This window comes from Coffea arabica, chromosome 10c (genome assembly GCF_036785885.1).
Source record: "Coffea arabica cultivar ET-39 chromosome 10c, Coffea Arabica ET-39 HiFi, whole genome shotgun sequence".
Classification (NCBI taxonomy): domain Eukaryota; kingdom Viridiplantae; phylum Streptophyta; class Magnoliopsida; order Gentianales; family Rubiaceae; genus Coffea; species Coffea arabica.
The window spans coordinates 908,887-914,886 of NC_092329.1; positions in this window are offsets into that span (position 1 = coordinate 908,887).

Consider the following 6,000-nt stretch of genomic DNA (forward strand, 5'->3'; position numbering starts at 1 on the left):
AGGTTTGCTGATAAGGAGAAAAGTTCAAGAAAGACCAAACTTTTACGAAAAATATCCGATTGATGTTTAATACTCCACTAATTCCCCTTCAAATCAAGGTTGGGATTTGCGGCCTTGAGGTTGAAGCCTTTCCAAATATGTACAAACATTTTATGCATGTCTATTTGTTTGTCCAAATTCGTTAGAAACATATGCTGTATTCTCTCCAAGAGTGAGAGCATTTAGGTAGAAAATTCTCATCAATCATTTAAATGTGATTTAATGAATTGATCTTTTCTATAATGCGAGCGTAAACTGACAGATTTAAACGTACGATACGTGACCTCTAATCTTGTCAAATATGAAGCTCATTTTACTCGATAGTATAAAAAAAAAAACAAAAATAAAAATCTTTACACCATCAATTGAAGAAAAGAAAAATTTACCAGTTGGAAGCACAAGTGTTTTTTATTTTTCTCCTTAACTTGTTGAGTAATATGAGTTTGCAATAAATATCAAAAATTGCAAGGCGAGAGGGGAAGTGAAACAACCTTTACTTCCAATCAATCACTTGTTGGGCATGGTAAAACTTTTGCATGCTCTATCCGTATAAAAGTTCAATTCACATACTTCTTCTCCCAAGCATATTGTGATCTAATCTAATTCGAATTAGTAACCCTTTTTTTTTTTTTTTGTGTAGATGGTGCAGTGAGGGGCATGGCAATTGTATCAAAGCGAAAACGATCCTTCTCCCAAACAAATGATCCATCCATATGTTACTTAGAAGGCAAGCGCGCGCTGCGCGGAAACCACAGCACCAACAAGAAGCATGCGTAATGGGTACACGAGAACCAGTCGGTGGGTCTGTCTCCCCCGCAAGGCCATAACTGCATACCACTAACTTTGCCTGGCTAGACCCATCCGAGGACCAACAAAATTGGTTGCCGACGATTACCAAAGGGCCATGGAGTGTTCTAGTTTCGAGGGAAAAAAGTCTTGCAGGAGAAGAATTCATGTCACCTCCGTCCTCCACGACCATGAGCAATGATGATGACGATGATGCTACACCTGACAAATGGCTTGCCCGAAACAGAAACACCTTTGAGATGGTTGAAAAATGTATAATGGGGGGGTGGTCAATAAAAGGGGCTCAAGGTCAAGGAAATCAACTGTCTGGCGTTACTGATAGCCAACCGGAACCACACTCATAGGTGCACATGCCATCTATTTCCCCATTGCTCTACAATCTCGTTCCAGAATTTTGATGGCTGATCAGAAGTCCAAACTAATAATAATAAGTCATACTTCCCCCTTTTCTCCTTCTTTCCTTTCATTCCATTGAAAATGTTATGTCCACGAATATGCACGATGCCTAAAGAAAAAGCTGACGTCTTGAATTTCGTGGAAAGATCAAAGAAAATGCGTGGATTAAGACAATTGTTTGTGAACCCCCCCCCCCCCACCCCGGGAAGTTTTTTTTTTTTTTTTTTTCAATTGTCATCCCTGCTCTTACTTTAATCACAGGGAATCTCAACTGAACCTACGAAAAATCGATGGGAATAGAACCATCACCGGACCATATAGATACGTAGCGCACCCATCTGAATTTGAAGCAGAGCCACAAGAGTGACATTTTGGTGGAAGGCAAGAGTTCAAACCTTATCTTCCACCCCCACCAAAGCCGTAAGGGCTTGAAACAGCGACATCAAGAGTAATACTACTAGTTATGTGACTTTAGTCTCAACAACTCATCAATCTACAAAAAAGAGTTGACAATTTTCCTCCACACAGTTCTAATTTCAATTTTTTTGGCAACCAACCGTAATACTTCTTCCAATCTTCTGTTCCTTTTGCTCCTTCTTTTATACTTGCCACGTTGCCTCTAGTATTTTGATATCCCAAAATTAAACAAACTAATAATAATAATAATCAGTTTACAAGTTTACTCAAAACCAATTAAAATAACTAACTCTAAACTTGTTTTTATTTTCTTTTTTAACAAAAAAAATGTCTTGTTGGCCGTAAACATAAAAATCAATTAAAACTCTTCTTTATTTTTTATCCCAAATCATCTTTTTCTTAAACCCTAACGAGGACTTTAATTCACTCATTATATCTTTAATATTGCAACAAAAATAACGGGCCCTCACGGTTCTCATGAGCAATTGCGGGTGTAAACGATATAATCCAACATGGTAGATAGAACTAAAGACAACGATATCGTAGGAGTTTGGTGAGCAATTGAATCAAAAGAACAAATAGTTTGGGGATCAATTGATGGATGTAATGTTGCAGACTTGCAGTCTTCTTCTTCATGTAAACTAGAGTTGAAGGAATTCTGATTAGAGAACCACCGCTCGATTTATCCAAAGAAAAAAACAGTTTTAAGTTATCGAAATCTCTTTATTTATCCAAAGAAAAAAAAAAAAGCTTTGAGTTACTAGATGAATTAGTTTTGAGTAAACTTGTCAACCGATTATTATCGATTTGTTTGAGTTAAAGTTGTCAAAAAATTAGAGACGACGTGACAGCTATACAAAGAAGGGATGAAGACTAATCTAGGTACAGAAAATTCGAAGCGTAATACTACCACTTGTTTAACTCTTTTATTAGTTTGCTCTTCCTATGACATTTATGGTCAAAACTACTCCAAAGTGTTAATACTTCTCCTCAAGATAGGGCACAGCGTCTGCTGCACAAGGAGCCAGGATTTTATGGTGAAGTATGACTCTGGACATTAAAATTAGAAAACAAAAGTGTTCTTAGTATGATATGAACTCATTCTAGTATTCAATCTAAGTTTTAGGAATTTCTTATTAACTCCAAAATATAAGAGGGTACTAACTAAATAGCAGAGGGGTATTTTTACCCATTTATCAGTGAAATATGGGCAATTTCGCTATTACATCAAATTTATGACGGTGTTAGCAAAAATTAACCGTTGACTTCCTCTGAGAGGGGCCATACTGCAGTGTGTTGCTCTGGTTGTGGTACTTCTTCTACTGCCACTACTTAGTTAATGCACAGCAATTTCATTTCATTAGTTAATGCCGGTACTTCCACGGCTAAAACTTACAAAGTCATCAAGAAAATTGAGAGTCCAGTCTTCTTCATCCTGTTCCAGGAGTGAAAGAGCAGCACCCACTGCCCACTGATTTACTCCTTTAATTCCACCCCCCAACACACACACAGCTTCCTTAAGAAGGGGTCAGCGATCAATCAATCACTTCCAAGTTGGCACTGCAAATTGCGCAGCCAGCCCCACGAAAGTATCAAGTCGCACGACAGAAAGTGAAAATTAGAGAGTGAGGTGAAAAACGTTCTTATGTGCCAATCCAATAAATAGAGAATAATCTTTCACTAGTACACTGTTTTGGATCTGAAAGAACTTCTTCGATTGCTGAATTACGGGGACCAAAATTTTCCATCTAGAACAAGGTAACCATGCAAGAATGAATAGTTGGAATTCGAGATGACCCCTATGAGCTTAAAAATGAGTTGTACCAAAGACTCGCTCCTTATCTTAAGACTGATTATGGTAACCAGAGCAGATCAGACCACAATGGTTAGATAGTGGTCAAAATTATTGTATTTTGTGATACAATGTGCGTCCAATGTGGAGGCCAATTGTGGATTTGTCCACCTCGACAACCGTCTTGGGCAGGAGATACCTCTACTGCCTGTTGGTGTATCTTGGGGGGCCTCCCCAGAATTCGAACCTTGATCCTTATGTATAAGGGTCTTGGGGTTGAAATCCTGGTACCCATCGTGAATTTTCCGTATAACATTTCTTTTTGTACTTTTAAAAGAACGGATGCACCTTAAAACTCTTCAGAATTAAAGAAGTTCAAATCTTCTAATTTTCCTCCTGACTTCTTAACTCTCACCGTTTTCCCATTTTTTTTTTTTTTTTAAAAAAAAACTGATATACACCTAATTGAACAGGCAATCTTTTTATTTGCGGCTCGTATGCTGTGCACAATCTTTTGACGCCACCAAAGTGATTTGTTGTTGGCTCCTTCGCGTCCCGGGGATCTTTTCCTGTTTCAAATTAACAATTTTTTTCGAGAACTGGAAAAAGTCAAACATGCAATGAACTCTCGACATCTCTATGATTAAGTTGACTTCGCAGAGAAGAGAATCCAATTCAAATTTAAAGAATTCGAGCTGTGTCTTGCGAAGAAGAAGACGATGAATTGATTTGGATGATAAAGATGAGAGGGAAATTGCAAATAGTAGAAGTATTAGAACAAAAAGTGTAAAAGTTATCAAATTCCAGCTGTTAAACGAGTAAAGAATGTGAATTTTTTTTCTTTTTTTTTTTCAGAAAAAGGTGAATTTTCAACAGTAAATTTTTTTTTATTATTGAATTACGAAAAACACATGGATGGGGTCGATCTAATTTTGGGATTATTGCAAGCCGACACCATTGATGGGAAAATGAGAGATCAAGCAGTCAGACATTGTTATACTTGTCACTCGCTAGCCAGGCATTGTTGTTAAATCATTCACAAGGTAAACCTCATTTTGCCTTTACTTAATTTAAGTACTGACTTGCGTCAACAAGTACCTGTTCATGTTCATGATAAAAATCACCCTAGGCTTTTTCGTCGCATCTTCTTCTTCTTCCCTTTTTTTTTTTTTTTTTTTTAAAGACGAGCGGACTTAAATCCAAAATCTCTGATTTATAGTCTCTTCTTCCCTTATCGTCTATACTCAATCCACCCCTTCTCCCAACAACCCTGACCCCCAACTTTTATTGCATCATAAACACGTAATCAAATAATTAATTTATAATTTTTACAAACACGTTATTTTGCGACTTACATACATCGCATCTTAAAAAAAAAAAAACCAAATTATCTTCAATCCAAACAAATGTTGCTCTATAATATGGCAAAATACGTCCTACGCTATAATAATCGAGATTGAATTGCCCACGAAAACTGTGAATTTAAATTTATAAAGTTTATGTCACCATGACCATGATTTTGAGAGTAGAGGCACACATTAATTTGTTTTGTCGGTAGGCAATTAAACAGTTAAGGTTAATGTATTCCTACAATTCCTTTACTTAATAATAATAACAAGGGTAAAAAATAAAAAAACTCCCTATGATAAGTCTTATATACAGAAAAGTCCCTTATGATTTCAAAATATACAATACGACATCTCATGCTTTGAACTAAATTGTAGAATCCGTTAAACTTAACGGAAATGACATATTGAAACCTAAAAAAAAAAATTTATACATAATTTTTATCAAATATACCTATTATACCCGTTAACCCTCAATTCTCTTTTTTTAGAAAATAAAACAAATGATTTTTTTGAACTATCTTTTGCTTAATTATATCAAGACATTTTGGTCATTTCGTCCATTTCCATTAAGTTTAATCGATTCCATCACTTTTACAATTTAGTTCAAAACATGAGAAGTCATATTATATATTTTGAAACCATGGAGAACTTTTCTATGTATTAGATTTACCACAAAATTTTTTTTATTTTTTACCCTAATAACAATAATAATGACCCAAGACATTACAGCAATGTCCGTATTCAAAATGCGTCCACGTGACAGTAGCATATTATAATCATAATCAAAGAAAGAAAGAAGGGTAAAAAAATAAAAAAAACCCCTTGTGATAAATCTAATATACAGAAAAGCCTTCCATGGTTTCAAAATATACAATACGACCCATCATGCTTTAAACTAAATTGTAAATGTGACGGAATCCGTTAAACTTAACGGAAATAGACAAAATGACCAAAATGTCCTTATATAATTAAGCAAACGACAGCTCAAAAAAATCATTTATTTTATTTTCTAAATAGAGAAAATTGAGGATTAAGGGGTAGAATAGGTATATTTGATAAAAATTAGGTATAAAATTTTTTTTAAGGTTCCAATAAGCCATTTCCGTTAAATTTAACGGATTCCGTCACCTTTACAATTTAGTTCAAAGCACGAGATATCGTGTTGTATATTTTGAAACCATAGGAGACTTTTCTGTGTAT